The following is a 15,142-nucleotide window of genomic DNA, read 5'->3' as shown; positions in this document are numbered from 1 at the left end:
CCGCCCCAGGGGTCACTTGATTTTACATAGGAAAATCTTCAAAAAATTTCTAAAAATAAACCAGAAGGCCTAGATCTTAGATATTTGACATTTAGCATTGCCTAGTAGACTTGTACAAAATTTGTTCAAATCATGACCCCGCCCCATGGGGTTTCTTGATTGTACATAGAAAAATCTTCAAAATTTTCTAAAAATAAACTAGAAGGCCTAGAGCTTAGATATTTCACATGTAGCATTGCCTAGTGGACCTCTACAAAATTTGTTCAAATCATGAACCCTGGGGTCAAAATTGACCCCGCCCCAGGGGTCACTTGATTTTTACATAGGAAAATCTTCAAAAATTTTCTAAAAATAAACCAGAAGGCCTAGATCTTAAGATATTTGACATGTGGCATTTCCTAGTAGACTTCTACAAAATATGTTCAAATCATGACCCCCAGGGTCAAATTGACCCCGCCCCATGGGGTTACTTGATTGTACATAGAAAAATCTTCAAAATTTTCTTAAAAAAAAAACAGAGGGCCTATCCCTTAGATATTTGACAAGAAACATTGCCTAGGGGACCTCTACAAAAGATGTTAAAGTCTTGAACCCCCAGGGTCAAATTGATCCAGCCCTAGGGGTTACTTGATTGTACATAGGGAAATCTTCATAAATTTGCTAAAAATAAACCAGAAGGCCTAGATCTTAGATATTTGATATGTAACATTGCCTAGTAGACTGCTACAAACTTGGTTCAAATCATGACCCTTGGGGTAAAATTGGCCCCGTCCCAGGGGTTACTTGATTGTATATAGGAAAATCTTCCAAAAAATTCTAAAAATCATCAGTTTGACATTTGAAATGTGTAGCTCATATTACTCTGGTGAGCGATCCAGGGTGATCATGACCCTCTTGTTCTCTTTTTCAGGATATCCGCCATTTTGAGAAAATTGTTTCTTTGAATATTTCTTCTAAAAAAATTTATACCAAAAACAAATGCTAAATCATCAAAATATGGCTAATGTACCATTTAACCAAACAAAGAGCTACTAATATAAAATGTATTTTATATTTCTTTGAACCAGACATATTCTACTTGTTGCCAAAAAAAAAGTCACCCTTTTTGACATAATCTGATGTAACTGAGGTGCACAATTGGGTAGGGGCCAGTAATTTCAAATATCTCTAAGGTTTTGTTCAGATATTTTTCTGACTAATATATAGACAGAGATATGCTGAAATTGAAATATAAGTTTTCAACATAGCACTTCATATTATTTGGGAAGTATAAATTAAAACAAAATGAACTAAAAATATCAAAATTCGATCACCAGTTTTAAAAATTTTTTTTTAGCTCATCCATCATGCATCAACATTTGCCTTGTGAACAGTCTAGAGGCCACAATTGTGATCCAATATTCATGAAACTTGGACAGAATATTTGTTCTGTTGATCTAGGTCAACTTCAAAACTGGGTCATGTGGGGTCAAAAACTAGGTAGGTAGGCCAGATCAAAGGAAAAGCTTGTGAACACTGTAGAGGCCACAGCTGTGACTCAGTCTTTATGAAACTTGGTCAGAATGTTTGTCTTGATGATTTGATTTTCTAGATCAAGTATGAATCTAGGTCATGTGGGGTCAAAAACTAGGTCACCCAGACAAAGGAAAAGCTTGTGAATACTGTAGAGGCCACACTTGCGACCCAATCTTTATGAAACTTGGTCAGAATGTTTGTCTTGATGATCTCTATGTCAAGTTCGAAACTGGTTCATGTGGGGTCAAAAACTAGGTCAGAAGAACAGATCAAAGGAAAATCTTGTTAACACTCTAGAGACCACAATTTGCGTTTGAATCTCATGAGAATTAGTCAGAATGTTCGTCTTGGTGATCTCTAGGTCAAGTTTGAATCTGGGTCATGTGGGGTCAAAAACTAGGTCACCCAGTCAAATCAAAGGAAAAGCTTGTGAACACTCAAGAGGCCACAGTTGTGGCCCAATCTTTATGAAACTTGGTCAGAATGTCTTGATGATCTCTAGGTCAAGTTGGGCCAAAAACCTGGTCAGTAGGCCAGATCAGCTCTGGTGAGCGATATATGGCCATCATGGCCCTCTTGTTCTAAATATGTTCTAAGATGCACAGTTTCCCTAAATTTATGTTTATATAATACAGATGTCACCTTGTATTCATAAAACAAGAGGGCAACGATGGCCCTATATCGCTCACCTGTTATCATCGCACTTGAGGACAAGAAGGTCCTCAGAAAAAAATATCTAAGTCCAAAGGACAGGAACAACAAAGGGAAGAAACCAAAAAGAAAGAAAAAAGTCTTACAAGGTATAGATATGTCAAAATATACCTAAATATTGGAGGTACCATCCATGTTGTACCATAGGAAAGTTGTCTCGGTTTTTCCCTACGGCCAATAATAAAAAAGTTACTAAAAATAAGCTATTTATAGTAACGTAAATGTGAAGTAATTAAAAAAAATAAATTTGTAAGTGAACAAATGAAGGATCTGCCAAATAAATCTGTTGACATAAATGAAATTTCAGATCAGTATCTTCATTAGTTACGGAGATATACTCATTTTTAATAATTTGAAATAAAGGGAGGTAATTTGACATAAATCAGTACATAGTTATCTACCCTGATTGTCTCAGTCCAACTAATAACAATAATGAAATTTCAAATAAGTCCTGTATGTATTTACTGATATAAATCCGTATTTATTACAATCAGGGGAGGTAATCAGATATAAAATAACTCTGGAACCTACGATTGGGTCTGATTTGTCATGGAATCTAAGATTTATTGTTGTTGAAGATATTTTGGAAGTTTATATCAAATAAAACCATAAATGAAGTCTCTATATGGCTGCAAAAGACAAAATAGCCAATTTTGGACCTTTAAGGGGCCATAACTCTGGAACCCATGATGGAATCTGGCCAGTTCAAGAAAGGAACCAAGATCTTGTGGTGATACAAGTTGTGTGCAAGTTCGGTTAAAATCAAATCATAAATGAAGCTGCTATTGTGCAGACAAGGTCAAAATAGCTAATTCTGGCCCTTTCAGGGGCCATAACTCTGGAACCCATTATGGGATCTGGCCGGTTCAAGAAAGGAACCAAGATCTTATGGTGACACAAGTTTTGTGCAAGTTTATTTAAAGTCAAATCATAAATGAAGCTGCTATTGTGCAGACAAGGTCAAAACAGCTAATTTTGACCCCTTCAGGGGCCATAACTCTGGAACCCATGATGTATTCTGGCCAGTTCAAGAAAGGAACCAAGATCTTATGGTGATACAAGTTGTGTGCAAGGCTGGTAAAAATCAAATTATAAATAAAGCTGCTATTGTGCAGACAAGCTCAAAATAGGTAATTTTGGCCCTTTTAGGAGCCATAACCCTGGAACCCATAATGGAATCTGGCCAGTTCAATAAAGGAACCGAGATCTTATGGTGATACAAGTTGTGTGCAAGTTTGGTTAAAATAAAATCATAAATGAAACCACTGGCGTGCAGACAAGAAATTGTTGACGGACGGACGGAGGCACGGACTGACGTGTGTTCAAGAGTTATGGCCCTTAAAGGGCCAAACTTATTTTGGCTTGCCAACACGACAGAGACCACATTTTGCAATCAATTTTAATCAAACTTTCACACAACTTATATTGGCATGATATCTTGGTTCATTTCGAAAACTGGCCAGGTCCTATCATGGGTTCAAGAGTTATGGCCCCTAAATGGGCCAAAATTTGCTATTTTGGCCTTTGTAACCATATAGAGACTTCATTTACGATTTGATTTGATACAAACTTGCAAAATAGTTTTAACAACAATAGATGTTGGATACCATGGTGACCCCGTCAGATCCAATCATGTGTTTCAGAGTTTTGGCCCCTGACTGACCTCTGAAGGGGCCAAAAATATTTAATTTTTACCTTGTGAGCACAATAGAAGTGACATTTTGATTTCAATTTTAACCACACTTAATACAACTTAAGTCACAATAAGGTATTGGTTCCTTTCGTAAACCAGCTAGATTCCATCGTAGGTTCTAGATTTACTGCCCCTGAAAGTTCGAAACTGAGTAATGTGAGGTCAGAAACTAGGTCACCAGGTCAAATCAAAGGAAAAGCTTGTTAACACCCTAAAGGCCACATTTATGGCCTATCTTCATGAAACTTGGTCAGAGTGTTTATCTTGATGATTCCTGTGCAGTTTAAAAACTGTGTCATATGGGGTCAAAAATTAGGTCATCTGGTAAAATCAAAGGAATACTTTGTAAACATTCTTGCGGTCACATTTATGACCCTATCTTCATGAAGCTTAGTCAGAATGTTTATCTTGATGATTCCTAAGCCAAGTTCGAAACGGTCATGTGGGGTCAAAAGCTAGGTCACCCGTTCAAATAAAAGAAAAAGCTTGTTAACACACTACAGGCCATATTTATGATCCTATCTTCATGAAACTTGGTAAGAATGTTTAGCTTGATGATTCCTAGGCCAAGTTCGAAAGGATGAAAATTTAGGTCACCACTCAAATCAAAGGAAAAGCTTGTTAACACTGTAGAGGCCACATTTATGACCCTGTCTTGATGAAACTCGGTTAGAGTATTTATCTTAATGATTCCTATGCCATGTTCCAAACTGGGTCATATGGGGTCAAAAACTAGGTTACTCGGTCAAATCAAAGGAAAAACTTGTTAACACTCTTGAGGCCACATTTATGACCCTATCGTCATGAAAATTGGTCAGAATGTTAAATTCATCTTGATGATTCCTAAGCCAGGTTCGAAACTGGGTCATCTAGGGTCAAAAACTAAAAAGTGCTTAAAACAGATGGTGTAGAAAATGCCCTTTAAAAGGAAACAAGTGCGGCGACCTGTGATTTTTCTGCTCCTGTTTGTTCTTCGGAAGTGTCTAGGATTACGGATCCGTACCTATAGAATCTGATTCTAGAGGTATAGATTCGTACTTTTTACAATTAAGAGTTTTTTAAACTGTGTGCAATTGAAGACCAGCAATATCTAGAAAAAGGAGGTCAGTACCCCAAGACAACCCCTAACAGGCTTACCATAGACACTTCCGTAGAACAAATATAGATATGTCTCATTTTCTCTCAATTTTGCCAGAAGCCTGCATATTGTAAGAATTACTTACAATGGACATCAAAAAAGAAAAAAATAATGTGAGTTGTAAAAGCACATTCAGGACCATGCGTCAGGATAGAGTTTGAATCGGTATCCCATTCAAGACTTTATAGCATTTGGAGTCTATCTATACATACGATGGAGACACAAGCCACATTGATTCTCCCTGCTATGAACTTGCCCTAGTGTGAGCAATGAAAAATGCATTTTTTCATATGCTACAACTGCCCAGTGGCAACTGAAAATACACTAAGACAATACATCATTTATGCGTGAGATCAATTCCACGTACGTGACCGGACTGTTGTATACTTCCACCGCTTGCTAGACAATAACACCCTTTCTCTGAAAAAAGAATCATTACCAATACTGAATATTTTCCTTCATCTTCGTATTTTTTTTAAAACTTAACATTTCTTTAAAAGATATCAAAATCTATTTTGATATATCTTTACGTACTTCGGAAGTCTGAATACTATCAACTGTACAGGGCTTATTAAATCTTACTAAATGGCTAAAACAACTCTCCTTGTTTCGAATTATGGACAAAGACATATGCACGAGGAAAAAAGTGTAAGATCTTATATAGAAATCGGATCACAACAATAGACACAATGGCTTGATAATTACGATCCGAATTGGTCACCGCATTCTATCTGCTGAATAAAATCTTTATACAAATGTTATCCAGTAGATCGTAAAACATTGAGTTACTGTCAGTAACGTTTATCAAACATTAATGGGTAAGGAATGCCTGAAAATAAGTTAATTTCATAAGAAAGCCATCCTCAAGCCTTTCATAACGCTGGAAGAATTTTCAAAATCGGGCCACTATTGAAAAAGATATGGCACTTTGAACTTTTATAAAATGGCTGATCATAGAGGCATCCATTTTAATGTGTTTATGACGTCATTTACACACTGTTGAATTCTTTATTTGAACAGGTTAAGGTAACTTGACAGGGAAAACCAAGATGGCGTCACGAAATTAGGGTTGGTCACATTATTTACTCTTATAGACGATATGCTGCTACAGAGGTCTAAAATGCATTTTAATCATTTAACACACACATAAACACGTGTAAAAATGCATTTAATTAATTAAAATATAAAATCAAATGTTCTGAAACTCACCATGAAATCTAGTCAATTTGTGCGCATTTTGCGGAAAAGTTATGTATCCAAACTGAAAATAATTTATATCTTCATATCTTTGAATGTGTCCTTCAGGTGCTCCACCTATGAACAAAAGAACTTTATCTTTACTGATGAAATTCCGGAGCAAATAGCATAAAACTCAGAGGATAAGTTCTTTTGTTCATAGGTGGAGCACCTGAAGGACATATTCAAATATATGATGATATAAATTATTTTCGGTTTGGATACATAACTTTTCCGCAAAATGCGCACAAAAATTGACTAGTTTTCATGGTGAGTTTCAGAACATTTGATTTTATAATTTTATAAATTAAATGCATTTTTTCATTTGTTTATGTGTGTGTTAAATCATTAAAATGCATCTTTAGACCTCTGTAGCAGCATATTGTCAATAGGGGTAAATAATATGACCAACCCTAATTTCGTGACGCCATCTTGGTTCTTCATGTCAAGTTACCTTAATTTCATATATTTGTTTAGTATAAGATGTAAAACATGGCAATTTCTTTCATTGTAACTGGAAAAAGCAGAGAAATTATTTCACAGAAAAAAGTAAACACAGTACAAATATGTATCCAGAAATTCAATAAATCCGCCATTTTGTTTTTGTTGCCATGGAAACAAAATAGGTGAATATTTTTTTTTTTTTTTTTGTAAATGCTCATAACTTTCTTATTTTTGAGCCGATTTTGAAAATTTCTTTCACTTCTTAAAATGATTGAAGAAATCTTAGCAGATGGAATTAATTAACATAAGAACAACTTTGCATTTCCCTTTAAGGTTATAATGCAGTAATTCGGTCCAAAATGTGCTTCCGTGGTGTAGAAAGAAGTCCCTAATAAATAGATCCTAATTTTTCCATTTTTCGCGCATTTGCGCGTAAATCGGAGGCCAAATGGGCATTATTTCACTCGTGGAATGAATTTTACATAAAATAGGACACGTTTCATGCTAATACTCGCATGTTTTCGAGTTGTTAACTTAAAAACGAAAGTAGGGTGTTTATTCTGCGGACCGCTTTCTGAAATGCGCAATATGAGGGTACCTAACTTCAGTTGACTTGCATTTCACTGCTTACTATTCAACACACCTTTTTCTTTTCGTTTTCTTGAAGCAAATGTAGGGATATCTTGTGGAAAATAGGTCTACGACGGAGTGAAAATCTAGAAACTGTAACAAAATTGGTCTGAAGTAGCTGAATTTTATATGAAACAAAGAACAAATTCTTTTATTGGTATATAGCCTTAAGGCAGTAGCTACGATTACGGTACCGTAATCCTAGCCTCCGGTTCTAGGATTACGGAAGTTCCGTATTCCTAGACAACCCTATGAGGATAGGCAAGGATTACGAAAGTAAGGCATTAAATATATGTTAGGACATAAACATTGCTTGACAGCGTGTAAAACATCTACATCTACATCTACATCTTTCACCCAACCGTCGATTTCCGACTATCACTGGGCGGCGCTGTCAGAGAAACAGTTGTTAAAGAAATGATATGTTACAATGTTAAAATAATAAAAGCTAAAAAAGACAGTATGCTACAGTTAAAATGGGACAGAGGCAATAGAATTACATACTGACCACCGCCAGCCTCTCTCTAAAGATACCGAGACTGGGGCTAGATTTAACATAAGTTGGTAGGGAGTTCCAGAGACGGATGGTCCTTGGGAAGTAGGAGTTGAAAAGTACTGAGTGTGAGACATGGGGATTAAGTAATTTAGGTTTCTAGTTGGAATAAGATGAGATTGATCGACTGCAACTGTCTGGGTCCTTATTTTATAAAACATTACTAATGAGTTGTGTAACCTTCTATATTGGAGTGTATTCTATTCTAAAGTTTTCAGCATTTGTGTAACACTACTGGTGTAACTGTAGTCGTACATGACGTACCTAACAGCTGACCTTTGGACATTTTCGACTTTGCTAGTGAGGGTTTTTTGCCAAGGATGCCAGACGCTTGAACAGTACTCAAGTTGAGGGCGGACATAGGTGTTATAGGCAGCAATTTTGACCTTTTTATTGTCAGTTTTCACATTCCGTTGTATGAAGCGAAGAGTGGAAGTTGCTTTGGAAGTGATATTGTCAATATGTTTGGACCAGTTTAGATCTTTGGAAATGGTTATGCCTAGGTATTTAGCTGCCTCACAAGTTTCTTTACTCAATGTTGTGAAGTTTGTAGGGGTAGACCACGGGATTTTTCTTTCTAAAGATTCTAAGGACTTCACACTTGTCCGGGTTGAACTCCATGGACCATGTCTTCTCCCAGGTTTCTAAGTTAATGAGGTCTTGTTGCAGAGATACACTATCTGAAATGGAGTTGATGGTAAGGTATATTATGGTGTCATCTGCAAACATTTTTGCGTTACATTTGACCGAGTCTGGTAAGTCATTGATATATACCAGGAAGAGACATGGCCCAAGAACAGACCCCTGGGGAGCTCCAGACAGTACAGGAAGTTCACTGGAAAAATGACCATCAACAGCGACTTTCTGGGATCGGTTGGACAGGAAAGATTTGACCCAATTGGTAATTTGTGGGTTGACACCAAGGCTTTGTAGTTTATAAATTAGTCTTATGTGATCGACCTTGTCAAACGCCTTGGAGAAGTCCATGACAATAACATCTGTTTGTTGACCCTGTTCAGTGTTATTGTAAAGTTCCTGAGTGAAATTAATGAGCTGAGTCTCACAACTGTGACCTGATCTAAAGCCATGCTGGAACTGGCTAAGTAGCTTATGCTTGTCAAAATAGGTCATAAGATTGGAAACAACAATGTGTTCAAGGAGTTTAGAAGCAATGCAAGTTAGGGAAATTGGGCGATAGTTACTAGGTTTAGACTTGAGACCTTTTTTAAATACGGGGGCTACAGTGGCTTTTTTCAAATCACTGGGTACTAGGCCAGATTCGAGAGATAACCTGTATATATGGGCAAGTACAGGAGCAATCTCATGGTGGAGTTCTTTTAGGATGCGTGGGGATAGTTCATCAGGTCCTGAGGCTTAATGTGGGGATAGGCCATGGAGCAGTTTTTCCACACCTTCAGTGGTGACCTGGATCTTATTCATCTTGGAGACTGGGGATGAGAGAATGTTGGAACATATATGCTTCAGACTAAGGGGCTGGGGAGGGGAAAAGACAGATTCAAATTGTTTGTTTAAGATAGTAGCCTTTTGGATGGGGTCCGTGTAGGTAAGACCATCTGATTTGAGGGGGGCGATGCCGACATTTTCTTTTTTGTTGTGCTTGATGAAACTGTAGAACTTTTTGTTTTTACCAGGTTGTGAGTCATGGTCAAATATGATACTTTCCATATATGACCAGTATTGGGCTCTTATCTGCTTCTGGATGGAAGACTTAAGGGATCTGAACCTTTGATGGCGGGCTGGGGAGGGAGATTTGTGTAGTTTCTGGTAAAATTTATCACGCTTGTGTATAAGCCTGATAATTCTTGGGGTTAACCATGGCAAGTTGGCACGGGGTTTAGACATTTTAGATGGAATGTGTTTTGACTGGGATTCATTAAGGCAGTCCTTGAATGAATTCCACGCTACTTCAGGGTCTGAATGGTTTTCGGTGAGAAAGCTAGCACCAAAAACCTTCATGTCAGATTTTAGCCCTTCCCAATTAGCCTTCGTATAGAGTTTTATAGGGCGTCTAGGTTGGGTTGGGCGGCCCCTATTAAGATTCAATTCATGAAAAATTATATCATGATCCGAGGTTGCTAGACCCGGTAGGGATTTGACCAAGTGGACATGGGATGGATGGTTTGTAAAGAAGAGATCAAGGGTGTTGGATAACCTAGTTGGGATCTTAACTATTTGTTCAAGATTATAATGGGAATATTTCAATAAATTCTTCATAAAAGGATCTGTTTTTACAAGTTTGTTTAGGGGACTCTTTTGACCAGTCAATGTCGGGGAGGTTGAAGTCTCCAAGTAGCCATACTATGCTGCCCTTGGGTATTTTACTAAGGGATAACCAAAGTTGGGACAGGGAGTCGGCGTCTTATTCTTGCGGTTTGTAGTAGGCTCCGACAAAGATATCTTTAAGGCCAGTAATGGTAATTTTGGCCCAGGTTATATTGCATGAAGTCTTGAGGTCTGGTTGTTCTTGGCTGATCAGTGAGTTGGATATAGCTATCATCACTCCTCCGCCTTGACCTTCACTCCTGTCATCCCTATATACCTTATAATTAAGATTATCAGGAAATATTTCGGAGGAACTGATGTCTGGCTTAAGCCATGTTTCAGTAAGGCATATAACATCTGGTTTAGTTTGGTCAATGACTAGGTGTAATTCACCTGTGTAATTAACGGTCACTGCGCTATCTGCGATGAAGTTTAGAATGACCTGCTCCCGAACATAGCCAATAAAATTTTCATTCTGCGCCCCAAACATCGCCTTTTTTCAAGTATATGGTGTATTTCAAACTTAAAAAGTGGCTAGGGGTCCGGTAACCGGACCTTTAGACAGCCCGTACAGGGCAGGTTTGAGGTTCGCTAATCAATATGAATACTGAGAACGGTATATTTACAAAGAGCTAGCAAACTGAAATATTTATGCTTGGGTAAATAGATAACGGAAACTGGACCTCTAGACCCGGAGTCTGCTTAGAAAACATTAATACAAACAGAACATTGTCATTATATAAATATATTAAAACAGACTTTAGTTATGCCGGATATTTAAACCAGTTATCAAAATGCAAAAGAGTTGCTTTGAGTAAACTGCGTGTGCTTCACATAGCCTTAGGGTAGAAACGGGCCGTTATGACCGTAACAGACTCGATAGGGAAGTTAGACTGTGCTTAATTAGTGATGCTGAAAATGGAGACATAGAGGCCGTGTATCATTTTGTGCTGAAGTGCCCAAAATATAATCATATAAGAAAAGAACTAATTCCAAAACATTACTGGAGGAGACCCGTATATATAAATTTATAGAAGTGTTGAACTCTGAAAAAAAAACAAAAAAAAAAAAACAATAACAAAATTGGCATCTTATGTATTAAAGCGAAGGAAATAAGAAATGACTGTATAAATAATGTGACATAAGCATATAGATACGTTGCCAGTGTTATATTTTCACTCTCCGAATTTATTTATTTATTTGTTTGTTGTGATGTAAATGTATGTAATCATGCAATTGTTATCTGAACTTGATGTATATTGTTATTATTTGTGTGGTTGGAAAATGAAACTTCGGTTCAATTCATAGAAAAATAAACTTCTATTCTATTCTGTTCTGTTCTTAAATTGAATTGTTTAATTCAACATGCATCTGAATTATGCACTGACCGCCTAGTCGCAAAACTTTATATAAAACTGTTCCACTATTCGCCAAAACACTGTACGCCTATTCGATAAAGAAATGACTACGTGTTTGGGCTTGTAGGCTCTATACACTGTACTTATTGAATTTATAAATATAAGTTTTGTATTGTATTTTACTTGCGACAGTGAAACAGTATTTATTGGTCTGTTTCACCAACGATGTCCTTGTCTTGGACAAGAAATAGGATCTGTGTACGTGTTTCCGTTAACATACGAGAAAAATATATATTTATTCTGCTCAGCTTGACAGGACACTTTGTTTTGTTTTGTTTTTTTCTTTGTATTTTCAGCTCGTCTATTCGGGGGATAGCGGTGCTATTCTACTCACCCCGGTTTCGGTTAAAGTTAAGTTTTTTGGCAACCTTTTTTTCTGTCACATCTTTTTTTTTTACTTTTGCTTATACCTTACTGTAACTTCACATAAACATTGTGCAAACAAAGCCTTTTTATGCAGGGACTGCCCATTATACCCAAGGTGAAGGTCACTCAAGGTGTTGTACTTGAAATTATGTTTTGAGTTTAAGCTCCACCAACAGACAAACACGCTGTCTACATGAAAACTTTGTACAATCGAAGTGTCCAAAACGAGTCCGCTCATCTATCTTCCAAGACGGTGGTTAGTTTGATACGTCTAGAACAACTGATGTAAACATTAGGAGCCATGTCATTTTCAGTTTGATTTGTAGCGATTACTGCAATAATTATTAATGCAAAAGAAAAATAACTGGATATTAGCTTCAATCTGCTTGATTTTGTTTGATATCAGCGGTGATTTGGAGCCGGATATTAAAATAAACAGAAATTACCAATAACCGCGCCGACGGCATGCATGCAGCTGTTTCTTCTGTGGATGATGATAAAGTTCCCGAGCTAAAGTCCGAACAAGTCTCTGAGATGCCGGAAATGGATCAAACACTGAGCTGTGCCACGTAACGATTATATGAATGATGCGTTAGTGATTTATGTGAAAAGAATCTAGTCATTATTACAAAAAAATAATTTCAAACACTATGCAGGTTAGTTTATTAGTACGCATTTACCAAATTGAATTAGTCGCGCGGCTGTGCCGCGCTAGACTAAATTAATTTGATAATTACTTACTAATAAACACTAATCTTTACGAAATGTGGATTCGAAACTGCAGTAATAACATATAAACTGGTCCGTGACTGTTGCGAAAACGAAAGAATTGTAACTATTACTTTTTAACTGTTGGTTATCATAAAACAAAGTCAAATTATTGAAATATATGAATGAAAAGAAGTTTTGAATAGGCGTACAGTTTTTCGACTAAGCGTTCAGTCCGGATTTTAGAAATTGCGATTAGTGGGCCAGTAATGTATCGACTAGTGGGACAGTGTACACTAATCGGCATATATGTCTCAGAAAAACACATTTTCCTAAAAACGCATTCGTTGCCATAAAGCCATGCTAGTATCTATCAATGCGTAAGATATTTACCTACGAAGTAGCAAAGGTTTCAATTCTTTGCAAAAGCTCAAGATACATGTATTTCAAAGAATTGATAGTTTCATTACTAAATCGAACAAATACCCACACGTAATTTGACTTGGAATGAAGTATATTAAGAGTTTTAATAGGCGAGTTTGGTATCTACGTAAACAGTAGCTCTTAAACAATACGTAGATTAAAACTACACTTACTTTATGCGATATTAACGAAATAAACAATGAAAATCCAAGCCATCCTTGACAGCAAAAATTTGTGTCTTGATTTCTGAACGCCTAGTTTTTGGCGACTTCCGGTTGGGCGTACAGAGAGTCTATACACTGTGAAATTTCCCGTGCGCTCTCCAAATTTCAAGCACGTATAAAACGCTATGCACTAGTGTATTTTAATTTCCCTTTTGTAAATTAATTATTTATGTTACATATGATTGAATTCTGTATTGTTGATGCCCAACAAAAATACGATTTATCAAAAAATAAAAAAATTCGGTTATGCAAATTTCCCGCGTGCTCTCCGAATTTCAATCTCGTATACGATATCAGAAAATACTAGTGTTTGAAAAGAAATATGGAAGGTATATTTTAATACTAATCTTTAAACTCTTAGTTTCTTATCCTCTTCTAAAACTTAAAAAAATGACAACAGGACCCCGGCCAATGCATGGTGACCATGGGCGTAGGAGCGAGTTTAACTTTGGGGGGGGGGGGGGGAAACCTTTTCGACCGGCGGTTTGGGGGGGGGGGGGACGGTTAGCGGCAAGGTATCCTCGGTGCATTATTCGTGACAAAGCCTCAAAGCCTTGTACAGGCCATAGGCCCCTTCAAACCTTTATGTTTTAGCAATCATTGAGTTATTCTGATGATACACATACGACTAGGCACTGAACGGTCTTAATCCAGTCATATTATGTATTGTTCTAATTAAGTGTGTCATTTTTTTTTACATTCTTCTGTTGAAGCCCTGGACATACAATCAATTAGCACTGCATTTGTCTAATTGTGGTATAAAGTTGTGGAAATATCATTTCCCTTGAATGGACAATGAAAAACAAAAAAATAAATAATGTTTACATGCGTAAACACAAAGGGGTCCGGCACATGAGAGGATAAAGTTTAATGACTTATTTTTGAGTCCTAGACCCATATTTATGAAAAAATTTATACTAATATACTATAGGCCTAATAGACAAGCTAGGGAGTAGTTATATTAGTATATTTTTTTCATAAATATGGCTCTAGGACTCAAAAACAAGCTAGGGAGTAGTTATATTAGTATAATTTTTTTCATAAATATGGCTCTAGGACTCAAAAATAAGTCATTAAACTTTATCCTCTCATGTGCCGGACCCCTTTGCGTAAACAGGCTTAACAGTTAGGCCTACATTGATTTTACAGACGCTCAAACCGGAACTGTAGTGATTGCGCTCAGTGATATATTATTTTTCTAAAATGTAAACAATTCTTGGCGTGGCGCGTACAGATTTCAGTTCTCACACTACGGAAAGAGACAAGTCAGATTACAAGGGAAGGCCAAATGCAAATCAGAAATCAGGTTGAAAAGAATTATATGATGCTAAGTAAATGTTATATTAGACTGCAATTGATATCTCTTTTCCAAAATATTCGGGGGGGAGGGGGGCGGGGCCAAACTATACTTTGCCCCTCCCCTCTCCTAGCTTTGGGGGGCCTGGCCCCCCCCGCCCCCCCCCCCCCCCCCCCCCCCCCCCCCTTACCCCCCTGCTCCTACGCCTATGGTGACGGCAGGAATAATATGTCCATTACAAACATTACATTATCCCAGGTATACAGTACTTTTTTGAATTGGTGGTCTTCGTCTTCCGGGTACTGTGCATGGCCCCTCTGGAACATCGTCGCACAATGCACAATGGTCTCTGGCCTTATCTAAAAATTGGTACGAATTTGACGTTCGGTAAGCTCAATTGGAGAACGAAAGAGTGAACCAATAACTTCCGGTAGTATTGCAATCGCGTTCAGAAAAGAAAAGTCTTTGCCTTTCTCAAAATATGGAGAACTAAAGTAAGTTTA

General features: G+C 37.2%; 1 protein-coding gene across 2 annotated transcripts in view; it reads left to right on the top strand.

The window, feature by feature from the left end:
- Nucleotides 1-15,027: 15,027 nt before the first annotated feature.
- LOC123530514 (regulator of nonsense transcripts 2-like) overlaps nt 15,028-15,142 on the top strand; it is a 91,631-nt gene continuing 91,516 nt past the window's right edge. For both annotated transcript variants that reach the window (XM_053521199.1, XM_053521198.1), the window contains exon 1: nt 15,028-15,133. The gene's annotated coding sequence lies outside the window, so the exon portion shown is untranslated. The remainder of the gene's footprint in view (nt 15,134-15,142) is intronic.

Source organism: Mercenaria mercenaria, chromosome 13 (assembly GCF_021730395.1).
Source record: "Mercenaria mercenaria strain notata chromosome 13, MADL_Memer_1, whole genome shotgun sequence".
Taxonomy (NCBI): Eukaryota; Metazoa; Mollusca; class Bivalvia; order Venerida; family Veneridae; genus Mercenaria; species Mercenaria mercenaria.
The sequence above is the reverse complement of the archived record's forward strand: the minus strand, read 5'-3'. Positions and strand labels throughout refer to the sequence as shown.